The sequence below is a fragment of the Rattus norvegicus genome, chromosome 2, assembly GCF_021556685.1.
Source record: "Rattus norvegicus strain SHRSP/BbbUtx chromosome 2, alternate assembly SHRSP_T2T, whole genome shotgun sequence".
In the NCBI taxonomy this organism is placed as follows: Eukaryota; Metazoa; Chordata; class Mammalia; order Rodentia; family Muridae; genus Rattus; species Rattus norvegicus.
The window spans coordinates 247,223,263-247,238,715 of record NC_141535.1 but is presented as its reverse complement, the minus strand read 5'-3'; the positions used below and the strand labels follow the sequence as shown (position 1 = coordinate 247,238,715).

At 38.7% G+C, this 15,453-nt stretch overlaps 1 long non-coding RNA gene across 3 annotated transcripts in view; it reads right to left on the bottom strand.

Moving 5' to 3' along the window:
• The window catches only part of LOC134485698 (uncharacterized), a 95,963-nt gene that overhangs the window by 44,255 nt on the left and 36,255 nt on the right, over nt 1–15,453 (bottom strand). Inside the window, exons 3-4 of one of the 3 annotated variants that reach the window (XR_015678397.1) lie at nt 12,425–12,541; nt 11,699–11,779 (exon numbers count right to left, since the gene is read on the bottom strand). The exons of the other annotated variants lie outside the window; for them this stretch is intronic. This is a non-coding gene — a long non-coding RNA (uncharacterized LOC134485698). The remainder of the gene's footprint in view (nt 1–11,698; nt 11,780–12,424; nt 12,542–15,453) is intronic. 3 annotated transcript variants of the gene reach the window in all.

Genomic DNA, 15,453 nt, shown 5'->3' with positions numbered 1-15,453 from the left:
CCTGAGACGAATACACCTTGGATTATAATCCAATACAAATATGCTCCAGGAGGCAAGGACCAGGAGAAATCAATTTTAGGAAAAATTCCTGCTACTAATATGCTTTTCCTAATTATAAACACACACACACACACACACACACACACACACACACACACACACACACACATATATATATATATGTATATATATACATATATATATATATATATTTCACTATGTATTAGCCCATCCTTTTGAGCATATCTTGGCAGACCAATGAAGATGTACTGTCTTATACTGATGCAACATAGAAAAATATATGATTTAATTCTTAATGATGATGCTTTTTTCTGTCTAATTCTTATCTTTATGTGTCTTTTTACCATGCTTTTTGTTTCTTTGTTTTGTTTTGGGCTTTTTTTTTAAGGTATTTTTTTATTTACATTTTGAATGTTATTACCTTTTCTGGTTTCCCGGACATAAGCCCCCTATCACATCCCCTTCCCCTTCTTATATAAGGGTGTTCCCCTTCCCATCTACCCCTATTTCCCGTCCCCACAATATTCCCCTACACTGGGGGTCCAACCTTGGTAGGTCCAAGGGCTTCTTCCCCTGATGCCCAACAAGACCATCCTCTGCTACATATGAAGCTGGAGCCATGGGTCAGTCCATGTATACTCTTTGGGTAGTGCTTTAGTCCCTGGGAGCTCTAGCTGGTTGGTATTATTGTTCAGATGGTCCTGAAAGACCCTTCAGTTCTTTCAATCCTTTCTCTAATTCTTCCAACGGGGGTCCCATTCTCAGTTCAATGGTTTGCTGCTAGCATTCGCCTCTGCATTTGACATGCTCTGGTTGTGTCTCTCAGGGGATATCTATATCCAATTCCTGTTAGCATGCACTTCTTAGCTTCATCAATCTTGTCTAGTTTGGGTGGCAGTATATATTGGCCAGAAGTGGGGCAGGCTCTGAGTGGCTGTTCCTTCAGTCTCTGCTCAAAACTTTGCCTCCATATCCTCTCATATGAATATTTTTGTTCCACCTTTTAAGAAGGAATGAAGCTTCCTCACTTTGGTCATCCTTCACCTTGAGCTTCATGTGGTCTGTGGATTGTATCTTGGGTAATACAAATTTTGGCCTAATACTCACTTACCAGTGATAACATACCATGTGATTAGGTTACCTCACACAGGATGATATTTTTTAGTTCAATCTATTTGTCTATGAATTTCATGAAGCCATTGTTTTTGATGTCTGAGTAGTACTCCATTGTATAGATGTACCACATTTTCTGTATCCATTCCTCTGTTGAAGGGCATCTGGGTTCTTCCCAGCTTCTGGCTATTATAAATAAGGCTGCGGTGAACATAGTGGAGCATGTGTCTTTGTTGTATGTTCAACAATGTTTTGGGTAGATGCACAGGAGAGGTATAGCTGGGTCCTCATATAGTGCAGTGTCCAATTTTCTGAGGAACCTCCAGACTGATTTCCAGAATGGTTGTACCAGTCTGCAATCCCACCAACATTGGAGGAGTGTTCCTCTTTCTCTACATCCTCACCAGCATCCTTTGTCACCTGAGTTTTTGATCTTAGCCATTCTCACTGGTGTGAGGTGAAATCTCGGTGTTGTTTTGATTTGCATTTCCCTGATGAATAAGGATGTTGAACATTTCTTTAAGTACTTCTTAGCCCTTTGATATTCCTCAGCTGAAAATTCTTTGTTTAGCTCTGGATCCCATTTTAATAGGGTTATTTGGCTCTCTGGAGTCTAATCTCTTGAGTTTTTTGTGTATTTTGGATATTAGCCCTCTATCAGATGTAGGATTGGTAAAGATCTTTTCCCAATCTGTTGGTTGCTGCTTTGTCCTCACGACAGTATCCTTTGCCTTACAGAAGCTTTGCAGTTTTATGAGGTCCCATTTGTCGATTCTTGATCTTATAGCATAAGCCATTGGTGTTTTGTTCAGGAAATTTTCCCCAGTGCCCATGTGATTGAGACTCTTCCCCATCATTTTTTTATTAGTTCGAGTGTATCTGGTGATGTGGTGGTCCTTGATCCACTTGATCCACTTTGTACGGAGTGATAAGAATGGATTAATTTGTATTCTTCTACATGCTGACCTCCAGTTGAACCAGAACCATTTGTTCAAAATGCTATCTTTTTTCCATTAGACGGTTTTAGCTCCTTTGTTAAAGATCAAGTGAGCATAGGTGTGTGGGTTCATTTCTGGGTCTTCAATTCTATTCCACTGATCTATCTCCCTGTCTTTGTACTAATTCTATATAGTTTTAATCACTACTGCTTGGTAATACTGCTTGAAGTCAGGAATGGTGATTCCCCTGAAGTTCTTTTATTGTTGAGTATAGTTTTCTGCTATCCTGGGTTTTTGTTATTCCAAATGAATTTGCAAATTGCTCTTTCTATCTCGATAAAGAATAGAGTTGGAATTTTGATGATGATTGCCTTGAATCTGTAGGTTACTTGTGGCAAAATGGCCATTTTTACTGTATTAATCCTGCCAATTCTTGAGCATGGGCAGTGTTTCCATCTTCTCAGATCTTTTTCAATTTCTTTATTCAGACTTGAAGTTCTTGTCATACAGATCTTTCACTTGCTTGGTTAAAGCCACACTGAGTTGTTTTTTTATTATTTGGAACTATTGTGAATGGTGTAATTTCCCTAATTTCTTTTTCAGTCTGTTTATCCTTTGAGTAGAGAAAGGCTACTGAATGGTTTGAGTTAATTTTATACCCAGCTCCTTTGCTGAAGTTGTTTATCAGTCTTAGCAGTACTTTGGTGGAACTTTTGGGGTCACTTAAGTATACTGTCATATCATCTGCAAATAGTGATATTTTGACTTCTTCCATTCCATTTTGTATCCCTTTTACCTCCTTTTGTTCTCTGATTGATCTGGCTAGGACTTCAAGTACTATATTGAATAAGTAGGGAGAGAGCGGCCAGCCCTGTCTAGCACCCGATTTTAGAGGGATTGCTTTAAGTTTCTCTCCACTTAATTTAATGTTTACTACTGGTTTGCTGTATATTGCTTTTATTATGTTTAGGTATGGGCTTTGAATTCCTGATCTTTCCAGGACTTTTATCATGTTGGGGTGTTAAATTTTGTCAAATGCTTTCTCAGCATCTAATGAAATGATCATGTGGTTTTTCTCTTTGAGTTTGTTTATATAGTGGATTACATTGTTGGATTTCTGTATATTGAACCATTCCCACATCTCTGGGATGAAGCCTACTTGATCATGATGGATGATCATTTTTATGTGTGTAGGGAGCCATTCTGAGCTATACAGTCACAAAGGATGTGGGGAGCGGGTGTGGCGGCAGTCCCAAGATGGCGCCCGGGACTGCAACTAAGTCTCATGACTAGCACCTGACTTCCTCACACACCTGAAACTAGCCACGTCCATTGTGAGAACTGCACAGGTGCACTATGATGCAAGATCAGGCCATGTGACATGGACCTATGAACTGAGATTACGCAGTCTGGACTGAGGAGGTAGAGTTGAGGGAGGATATAAGGGAGTGTGCTCAGGGGCTGACAGGGTGGGGGGAGAGAGAAGAGAAAGGAAAAGAGAGATTGCTGCTTGCATGCAGAAAGAAAGGTTCCTGAATAAACTGCTTTGAGAAGAACGTCGTGGTGTCGCTCTTTTCTGGGGGACGGAGACGGAGACGACATATGTGTTCTTGGATTCGGTTTGCAAGAATTTTATTGAGTATTTTTGTATGGCTATTCATAAGGGAAATTGGTTTGAAGTTCTTTTCTTTGTTGGGTCTTTGTGTGTTTTAGGTATAAGCATAGTAATCTCCTTGCAACAACATCAAAAGAAGAGAGACACACAAAAAGAACTCCAACTCTAACAACAAAAATAACAGGAAACAACAATCTCTATTCCTTATCATCTCTTACCATCACTGGACTCAATTCCCCCGCCAAAAAAGACATAGACTAACAGATCTAAAGATCTCTTACCTAAAGAGGACCCAACATTTTGCTGCATACAGGAAATACACCTCAGAGACAAAGAAAGACTCTACCTGAGAGTAAATGGCTGGAAAACAACTTTCCAAGCACATGGTCCAAAGAAAAAAGCTGGAGTAGCCATTCTAATAAAGTTTAAAAATTAATTGACAACCAAAAGTTATCAAAAAAGACAAGGAAGGACACTTCATATGCATCAAAGGATACATCCACCAAGATGAACTCTCAATTCTAAAAATATATGCTCCAAATACAAGGGCACCTACATTCTTAAAAGAATCCTTACTGAAGCATAAAGAACACATTGCACCTCACACAGTAATAGTAGGAGATTTAAGCACCTCACTCTAATCAATGAACAGAACATGCAAACAGAAATTAAATAGAGACAGAGAAACTAACAGAAGTTATGAACCAAATGGACTTAACAGATATTTGTAGAACATTTCATCCTAAAATGAAAGAATATGCCTTCTTCTCAGTACCTCACAGTACCTTCTCCAAAATTGACCATATAATCATTCACAGAACAGGCCTCAACAAATACAATAACATTGAGATAATCCCACGCATCCTATCAGATTACCACAGTAACAACAAAATGACAGAAAGCCCAAATTTTCATGGAAGTCGGACAATGCTTTATTCAATAACTTGGTCAAGGAAAAAATAGAGAAAGAAACTAAAGACTTCTTAGAATTTAATGAAAATGAAGGCACATCATGCCCAACTTAGGGGACAAAATGAAAGCAATGCTAAGAGGAAAAGATCATAGTTCTGAGTGCCTCCAAAAAGAAACAGGAGAGAGCATATATTAGCAGCTTGACAGTGCATCTAAAAGCTCTAGAACAAAAAGAAGTAAATACACCCAAGAGGAGTAGAAGACAGGAAATTATCAAACTCATGGCTGAAATCAACCAAGTAGAAACAAAAAGGACTATACAAAGAATCAACAAAACAAGGAGCTGGTTCTTTGAGAAAATCAACAAGATAGATAAACACTTAGCCATACTAACCACAGGGCATAGTATCCACATTAACAAAATCAGAAATGAAAAGGGAGACATAACAGAATCTGAGGAAATTCGAAAAAAAATCATCAGATCCTACTACAAAAGCCTATATTCAAAAAAAAAAAAACCCTGGAAAATCTGGAGGAAATGGACAATTTTCTAGACAAATACAATGTTTTGAAATTAAATAGGGATCAGATAAACTATCTAAACAACTCCATAATGCCTAAAGATATTGAAGCAGCTATTAAAAGTCTCCCAACTAAAAAGAGCCCAGGACTAGATGGGTTTAGCACAGAATTTTATCAGACCGTCATAGAAGATCTTGTACCAATACTGTCTAAACTATTCCACAATAGAAACTGATGGATCACTACCCAATTCCTTCTTAATGATGATTCTTTAAGATTCCTAAAATTATATCAGTATTTATTAGGCTCTTTTATAGTGCAATTGATATTAGGTTCCCTCTGATAATCAAAACTGAAATGAGAACTCTGCCAGTCTTCAGTGTCATATGATATTGCTTCTAAGATAGGAAGCAGGCATCTACTATATAGAGCACATTCCAAGAGGTTGTAAAACCATTTCCCAAAGGTCATTAAAAGGGAGCTAATTATTTAGTATTTTCTAGGATAAAAGATAAAATATTGACTGGATTTATTTAAACGAAAGTTCACTAATATGTTTGTCACAAAAGTTATAATTTTTAATTCCCCAGAAACCTGTTGAACTTGGGATAAATGACTTTTTAAATATATGATCATGTACTCTGAAAGCTGTATAAGTGCTGAGGCCTTTCTCCCTTTCCCCTTTCCCCTTAGTGCAGATACCCTTATTCTCCCTCATCTCCCTTTCTCAGCATCCTCCTCATCCTGCTTTTCTTAAGATTCTCCTCATTCCCCTTTCTCTTAATACTTCTTTTTTTTTATTAACTTGAGTATTTCTTATTTACATTTCGAATGTTATTCCCTTTCCCGGTTTCTGGGCAAACATCCCCCTAACCCCTCCCCCTCCCCTTTTAGATGGGTGTTCCCCTCATCATCCTCCCCCCATTACCGCCCTCCCCCCAACAATTACGTTCACTCGGGGTTCAGTCTTGGCAGGACCAAGGGCTTCCCCTTCCACTGGTGCCCTTACTGGGCCATTCATTGCTACCTATGAGGTTGGAGCCCAGGGTCAGTCCATGTATAGTCTTTGGGTAGTGGCTTAGTCCCTGGAAGCTCTGGTTGCTTGGCATTGTTGTTCGTATGGGGTCTCGAACCCCTTCAAGCTCTTTCAGTCCTTTCTCTGATTCCTTCAACGGGGGTCCCGTTCTCTGGCATTCGCCTATGTATTTGCTGTATTCTTGCTGTGTCTCTCAGGAGAGATCTACATCCGGTTCCTGTTGGCCTGCACTTCTTTGCTTCATCCATCTTGTCTAATTGGGTGGCTGTATATGTATGGGCCACATGTGGGACAGGTCCTGAATGGGTGTTCCTTCTGCCTCTGTTTTAATCTTTGCCTCCCTATTCCCTGCCAAGGGTATTCTTATTCCCTTTCTAAAGAAGGAGTGAAGCTTCGCATTTTGATATCCGTCTTGAGTTTCATGTGTTCTGTGCATCTAGGGTAATTCAAGCATTTGGGCTAATAGCCACTTATCAATGAGTGCATACCATGTGTATTCTTCTGTGATTGGGTTACCTCACTCAGGATGATATTTTCCAGATCCATCCATTTGCCTATGAATTTCATAAAATCATTGTTTTTGATAGCTGAGTAATATTCCATTGTGTAGATGTACCACGTTTTCTATATCCATTCCTCTGTTGAAGGGCATCTGGGTTCTTTCCAGCTTCTGGCTATTATAAATAAGGCTGCTATGAACAGTGTGGAAAATACTTCTTATCCTCTCTTTCCTTAGCCCAATCCCCTTTTTCTCAACAGAACTTTCATAGGGAATGTTTTGAAACTTAGAGATAAAGACCTAAATTACTTCTTAATCTCTCTCTCTCTCTCTCTCTCTCTCTCTCTCTCTCTCTCTCTCTCTCTCTCTCTCTGTCTCTCTCTCTCTCTCTGTGACACTTCAACTAGCAGGCTGGAAGTTAGATCTGTGCAGTTCCTGCAGTGGTAGAACAATCCCCTGCCTCAGTTAGACTACAGCTGTTAATTGCCTAAACCAGCTAACTGTCAGAATTAATAAGAAAGTTTTGAGGACTTTTTAGAAGTTATCATCTGGGGTTGGGGATTTAGCTCAGTGGTAAAGCACTTGCCTAGCAAGAGCAAGGCCCTGGGTTCCATCCCCAGCTCCGAAAAAAAAATACAGAAGTTATCATCAACATTCAGTATAGTTAAAGAGCCAGAAGGTCCAGAGACCATCAGTCTTTAAAGGTATATCAGAGTCTGACTCTGTCTCATTTCAACCTCCACCAGGCCGGGAGGTCCTTGCAAGTGGGATTCCTCATTAATTTTGGTGTAGATATTATGAGCTGAGAAAGTTGAGTAATTTTGTTTTGAAAAATGAATGTGTAGAAAAATCTGGTATCCTTACTTTTCTCAGTGTCCTAAACAGTGGCATCAGGATTCAGAAGCAATATTGAATTCACTCTTCTGTTTTTCCCTGAGATGGAAGAGAGAATCAAAGCCCACAATACTGACCTGGGTTTTGATTGATAGGTTGATGGCTAAATTCAATCAATTTCTGACTGCTTCTTGGTTAAGTATGTACCATTTGTTGGTCAAAGGCTTTGTTTAATGAACACATGTAAATTTTTATGTAGTTTATTCTTCTTGCATGTATGTGTGAGAGATAGCTTTAGTGCCATCATGTTTACATGTGTGTGGACACAGGTAATTGCATCATCATTGTCCTTCAACTTTGGTCTGCCATATTGACCTCTTACCAAAATTGATCATTCTTCCTTGGAGAGACTGGTGGTTTCTGTATGAGTAGTAAACTTTAATTCATATCCATTCCCGTATCATTCATTCACACAAATTCTTCAGATGATTATGGAGAGAGAACAGACAGGCAGTGGTTTGCATCTAACAAGTGACCAAATAGAGCATACGTGCTATCCAAGCAACATAAGTCTTCATCATGTCTCATCAGGTTCTTTTTAATATGTAGAGACAATTACTTAGCATGCTTAAACATAAAAATGTTTAAGTCATTCTAAAATTAAAACTTACTCTGCATTTCCCAGTTACGAAATGTTTTCAGTGTTCTAAATTCACAAATGTAGAACTCAAAATATCCTAAAGAGAGTGGCCAGGAATATCCTATGTAAACATTCCTACTTCACAGGATTGAACCTGGGGATATGCTTCAGTAAGAGAGTATTTACCATGCTCTATGCCCAAGATTCAATCTACACTATCCTCCCTAGAGCTCGATGGTTCCGAAAAGGGAACCATCACTGCTGTGGTTGATTCAGACTAGACTGGGGAGAGCATAATGATAAGATACAAATTGTATTTATATCCAAATGTTCTTACAGGAAAGTTGCACTAATGATGATTCAAGTTATGTATGCTAAAGTAAGGTTATGATGGTGAGCTCTAGGAATCCAAGTCACGCCAGCTCAAAGTATCTCAAACAGTATGGTGTGGAAGGTATAGGGACACAGTAGAAAGAGTGGGAGCATTGGGTACTATTAAACAAAAATAATTTCTATTTTTCTCAAAGCAAGAAAGTTCATAAAAATGTGTAGACTTGGTCAGCTGATATCTATTATATCTGTTTCAGGTTCATAAAGTGATATGACTTTTGGGAACATACTCATTCACTGAGAAGTGTGCTTTGGATTAGACAAGAAAAAAATATATAGTTCTCTTCAGAAAAATGTGGAAAAATAAGTAGGTCTGTATGAATTTAGAATAAATTTACACTTACATGATTTAATTTCTTCTTATATCTTTATTACTCTCAGAGCAAAGCAAATTACAAATGTTCAGACAAACTAAAATGTGGTTCTGTGCTGGAGAAATAGATTAGTCAGCAAAGAGTTTGCTGAACAGACTTGTGTACATAACTTAGATTCCTATGCTGATGTTTTTGTTGTTGTTTGTTTGTTTTAAATATCAGGAGTAGTGATACAAATCAATAATGTTCCTAGAAATTAGGAGACAGAGATAGTAAAATCCCTGGACTCTACTAACAAGATAGTTTGCTTAGTCTACTTAGTGAGATTTAAGCTAGTGATGATGATGGTGGTGGTGGTGGTGATGGTGATAGAACAAAATGGATGGTATCAGACCTCAGAGATTATTCTATGACCCTCAAATAAATGTACACACATACAGAAAAAGACAATTGGAAATCAACTTTAGGAAAAGTCTGGCAAAATGCCTTTAGTACCTATAACTTCCTTTCTTTCTACAAATTTGGCTCTGCAAGCACCATGTTGTCCTAGGCTACTCTACATTTGTCTTGTTAAATGAACATCTATTGTGGCAAGTCTTGCATGATGTTGAAAGAAATTTTGTTTTATAATTTTGGTTTATTGCAAAATGTAAAATAAAATAAAATAAAAATATGATAACATTCTTATGTAAGCCTTGTGATTGGGAAGTGATTCAGAGATTGTTTTGAATTTCCACAAGTCTAAGAAAGATACTGTCTTGGGGAATGATTTTCCTACGTTTTGCTCTCAGCTATGTGCCAGCTATTATTAGATCTATTTAGAGAAAATCTGGTTTATGAGAGAATATTCAATTCATAGAATACTCAAGAATGGGGAAATGCTAGTTTTTCCTGTGTGAAAAGTTCCTTTTTAATAAGAAGGAGAGATGAAAGTGAAGTTGATTTACTGACGTGTCTAAAGATGTAACATGTGGTGAGAATATATAAATGAGTTGATAAAACACATTTTATAGTACTTTAACATTTTAACTATTATGCACAAGCTATAGCTTGTAAAACTAGATGAGAAATGCAGCTTTTAAACTTGTCTATACACAATTAATTTTTTATGAATCATTATAGACAAGGGTGGAATCAATAAGCAACATTGTCAAAATGAGGCAACATTAATCTCTACAGTTCTACTAATGAGAAAAATGGGAGTGAGAGACATTGGAAAACCAGCTCAGAAAGTCAGTGAATTCTTTAAAAGGCTATTCTGATTATTGGCCATTTCTCCACGTTTATGCATGGCTGAATATGGGCATGATTGAATGTGATTGATGTACCTTACCAGAGACCTCAGTCCAAACATTTGCACCAATGTGTTCAGAAGCAAGGACAAAGCATCCCAGGTGGTCAGAGGATGGGATGCTGCAAACAGTAATCATGAAAATTTGACTAAAATGATATTCTTTTCATTTTTATTCTCAAACATCTAGTAATTACTGTTGGGATAAAATATTTTTAAAATAAGCAAACGAATATGGATAGAGAAAGTATTGTATGTAACCCACCTTTCATCAACACTTTCACTGAGGCACCACTGCAAACTTACAAGTCAAGCCAAATATGTTGAAGGGAAATCATCTTTTATCTATTTACTATTTAACATCTATGTCAATGTTTGGATATGTAATAGACAGATGTATAAGAGAATCATATATAAATTAGCTAGCTAGTTAGCTAAAACCTAGCCAGCTACCTGGAAGCTGTCTGTCTGTCTGTCTGTATGTATGTATGTATGTATACATGTACAGTCAAACATAGCAAACATGGACAAATAGATAAATGCAGTATCAGGAATAGAACTCAGTACTTCAGTCATGCTATGCAAATGTTTCATTACTGTACTGTATTCACAGCCTCCAATATCTCTAACTGGAAGCCCTGATTAATATGTCTTACAGCTATAGTCCTTATACTCATGAAGAAATTTTTATTGTCATTTCAAATGTTATCCATTTTCTTTGTTTCCCTCTGAAAACTCCCTATCCCACCCTTTCTCCTCCTACTGCTATGAGGGTGCTCCCCCACCCACCCACCTATTCCTGCCTGCCTTCTTGCCCCGGTATTTCCCTATACTTTTCATTGAGATATTCTCTTGCCATCAGATACAGATAATCGCTACTTTGTACACTGTCAGGTCCTCCTTAATCTCTACTTCAGAGGAAGGAAGTTCAATATTCTCTAAAAAATGTGCATATTCAAATCCCCAAAATTCAAGTCTTAGTTGGAATTAACATTGACCACCAAGTAAGGAATGTCCTATACAGTCCAAAAATCACAAGCGAAACATAAAGATGCTTTAAAGTACAGATTCTGGTTCTGGAGAATACTTGATTTAGTAAGGTGATATCAACAGGAGAATTTCAGTACCTAGAAGTCAGTAGAAGAGTTGGAGAAATGGATATATGAGTCCACCTGGGTAAATGTAAGAACCCAAGATTGGATCAAAGCACATGGTTAAAACACCAAGAAAAGATGCATTTACTCATAAGCTCAGGTCAGTGGGCAGCAGAGACTAGAGTATCACTGGGACTTGCCAGCTTTTGAACTAGCTACAGATTCAGTCAAAGACCCTGACCTAAATGATGTGGAACTTGATCAAGCAAGTCACTTGATGCTGATACTCTCGTCAAGTTTCTATGAACATTTGATAGGCATGCACACTTGCACACATATGCACATACAATACATATGTACCTTATGTGCATGCATATACAGAGACATAGACAAACATACAGCTTTACACACACACACACACACACACACACACGAGGAAAAAGAGCCACTGAGATGGTTAAGTATGCAAAATTACTTACTGTGAAATAAGTCTGACAACCTCCATTGTTTCCCAGATCCAAAGTAGAAAGACAAAAAGGAAGTTAAAGTTGTCTCCTGACCTGCACACAAAGTCCACATGAATATGTGAATATACCGGGTACTTTTTAGTTTGGCTCACATGATACCACATTATCAGGGTAATCTTGTTATTCCAGATACAGCAGAATTACAGTGAAGAGTCTTAAATTCTTGTAAATTCATGATGCTGAATGTCTCTGAAGTTCTACCTGTCACTGAAGGCCTCAGGGATTCTTGGTGAACATCTAGTTTCCAGTCTTCAGTGGAATCCCTAAGAAGATGACTTTAAGATGACTTTAGTATCCAAAAGGAATGGAGCACCAGCAGAAACAGAGTTGATGAACTGGACAGTAAGAGTAATGCTTGCAGACAAGAGCATGCAACCCTCTGAGGCAGTAAACCCAACAGCTGACTCAGATACAGACACAGCCAAACAATGGATGTAACTTCTGCACTCATGTGGAAGAATAGGAGGAAGGATTTCAGGCTCAAAGAGGATAGAAACTGCACAGGAAGATCAAAAATGTTAACTAACCTGGACCCCTGGGCCTCTCAGAGCCTGAACCAATCAAAGAACATACATGTGCTTGATCTAGGCCTCTCTACACATAATGTAGCAGATGAGCCACTTGGTCTTCATATGAATCCTGACCAACTGGAAAGGGGGGTATCACACAAGCTATTACCTGTATTTGGGATATATTCTAGATGGGCTGCCTTGTCTGGTGTCCGTGGAAACAGATGCCCCTAGCCTTGCAGAGACTTGAAGTACCAGGGTGGATGGATACCCAGGAATCGCCCATCTGCTGAGAGGAGAAGGAAGGAGAGAATGAAGGATGAAGGAAGGATTGTGACCAGGAGGAAGACAGTAAATGAGATGTAAAGTGAATATGTAAAGTGCATATGCAAAAATAAAATTAAATTAAAAACAGATGAAGTCAGACAGGTAGAAATCAAAGCTTTCATCTTTCATATCTTTTTGTTGGGTTTCTACCAGAAGGTGCAACAACATTTATGGCAGGTTTTCACACTTCAGATAACCTGTTCAAGAAAAGTCCCTCACAGGACTGCCCCATCACCTTCCCTTTTAGTTCATTCCTAATCCAGTCAACAACCAAGAGGAGCCATCATAAGTGAACCCCTTGACAAATTGACAATTAACATCTCTTTACGATGTACTCAATTTTCTAATGGAAACAATAACTAGGTCATAATTCTGCATAAATAACTATCTTTTATTTGATGTCTACACACAGGTGAGAGCTGGCTCAAGATAAGGCAAGGCCTGCCAAAAAGTAAGCTGAGGACAGAGTCTTGTAAAAGGGGAGAGAGGAAAAAGAAGGAAAAGAAGCAAGATGGAAGCAGGGAAGGATGTCCCAGATCCGTGTGGCCTTAAATGACCACAGATAGTTATGAATATTTCATAAGGGATGGAGTTTTATAGGACAATTTGTCTTATCTAGGTGGACAGTTTATATCATTATCAGTTTGTGGTGAGTTTATTGTGTTTTGTGGATTGAGAATTTAAGATATAAATCAGATTGCTATGTTACAGGCTTATTGGGTCTTGATTTTAATGGGTTACTGGGAAGTTGTGACTATAACCACAGGGGGCAGATGCTGGGAATGTGAGCAGAGTCCTCAATGAGAGAATTGCAAGAGGCTGCTGCTGCACAAGTCAGATTGGGACTCTGCTATTTGAGATGAAATTACCCACAGATGCCATGTGGCCCTATGTTGCCTGCACTAGTGAGGAATGGGAGAGATTTGTTTATTATATTTATGGCAACATATCTTACATATGACACCAAAGAAATATCATTTTTTAGGGTATGTCGGAAAATCCCCAGAGAAATAATGTTATTGTTGTCCCATAATATAAATATAATAATACAGGTTTCTTAATGTTTTACTACTGAACATTACATGATAAAATAATAGAGGGAAATGTACTAATATCTGATTAATGTATGTGTACATATGAACAGTTGTGTTGAAATAGTTTCTTTTTGTGATAAAATATTCAGATGTAAAGCAAGTTACAGAGGAAAAAGGTCGATGGGCTTCTGGAATGTTGGGTAAATCATGGCAAAAACTGGCCAGGCAAGCAAGGATGTAGGAGCAGGAAGCTGTCTGATCACATTTTTATCCACAGTGGAAACACAGGGAGGCAAGAGGAAGTGGGAAAAGGCCATAAACTCTTAAAGCCTACATCCAGTGAAATACTTCCTCTAGTAAGGCTCCACCTCCTAGAGGTTAGTTGTATAACTCAGGAAGAAAGAAAAAGGCTATCATCCTTTGGGGACCAAGTGTTAAAACACATAAGGCTTGCAAGGGAATGGGGGTCAGGTGGGGAACAGGATTCCTCATCCAAACAACCAAACATGTCTGTTTCACCTATTATGCACGGTAATCTTTTATGTTATACTTTGAATTTCAAAGTATTTATTCTGTTCAATCTATCTTTAAAACTTTGGGTACTCATTCCAATTCTGAAAACATCTATGACTCCTGACCCTTATTCTAACTTTTCTGAGATATTTAGCTCAGTTGTCTCTCTGCTGATTCTATTTGGTGTCCAACTGAAAGTCACCCCACCCACCACTCCATTCCCAGTCTAAATTGACAAGTTTGCTAATTACCACTCAGATTAGAGACCAGAATGAGATTTAGTTATTGTTGAAATATACTTGAACCAAGACTCAAAATAAATCACTAAATCAACCAAAAAATGAGTAAAATAGTGCATAGGGGAAGAACGACTTACAGGTTCGGCCAATGTTAGAACACTTGTTATTACTAATAAGAAAACAACTTAATCATAATCCATAAAAATGCACGTGAAGGTGATGTATAGCCAGTATCCAAAAGCAAGTGATATTTCCGAACAATAAAAAGCAATTAACAGAATCTAAGGATTGGGTGCTAGCTCCTCAGTCCCACAACTCCCAAAGGAAAGCCAACTCCTAGGTGTTCTAACATGCTCAGGATCAGAGGGGAGGAGGCCACAGCATCTGCCTCAACACTGGGAATAACTTGGTACCCCAGGATTCAGAGATGTAGGAACCCCTGCCCAGCTAGGGGCACAGGTTCTTTCCAATCTCAATCAGTGCCCTAGCAGACATTGGGCACAAGCTCTGTACCCACTCCTAAAACACCCAGAAGGAGCCCGACTCCAAGATCTTCTGAGAAACCCAGGATCACAGGATCACAAAAGAGACTACAACATCTGCCACAACACCCACACCAACACCTGAACCGTGGGTTCTAGCTCTGTACCTACTCCTAAAATATTCTGCACCAAGTACCACAATACTCAGAGGAAGCCAGACTTCCAGATGCTCAAATACACACAAGATCAGAGGTGCTCTGAAACGCCCTGGATCACAGGATCACAGGATCACAGAAGAAGCTCAATTCCCAGGAGATTGGACACAACCAGGATCACAGGATCCCAGAATCATAGGATCATGGAGACAGCTGGACTCTGAGGAGTTCTGACACAACCAGGTTCACAGGAGTCAGGCTGCAATCAGAGACAGCAAGAGCAGGTAACAATAGAGACAACCAGATGGCCAGAGGCAAGCACAAGAACCTAAGCAACAGAAATCAGTGCTACTTGGCATCATCAGAACCCAGTTCTCCCACTATAGCAAGTCCTGGATACCCCATCATATCAGAAAAGCAAGATTTGAATTTAAAATCACATCCCATC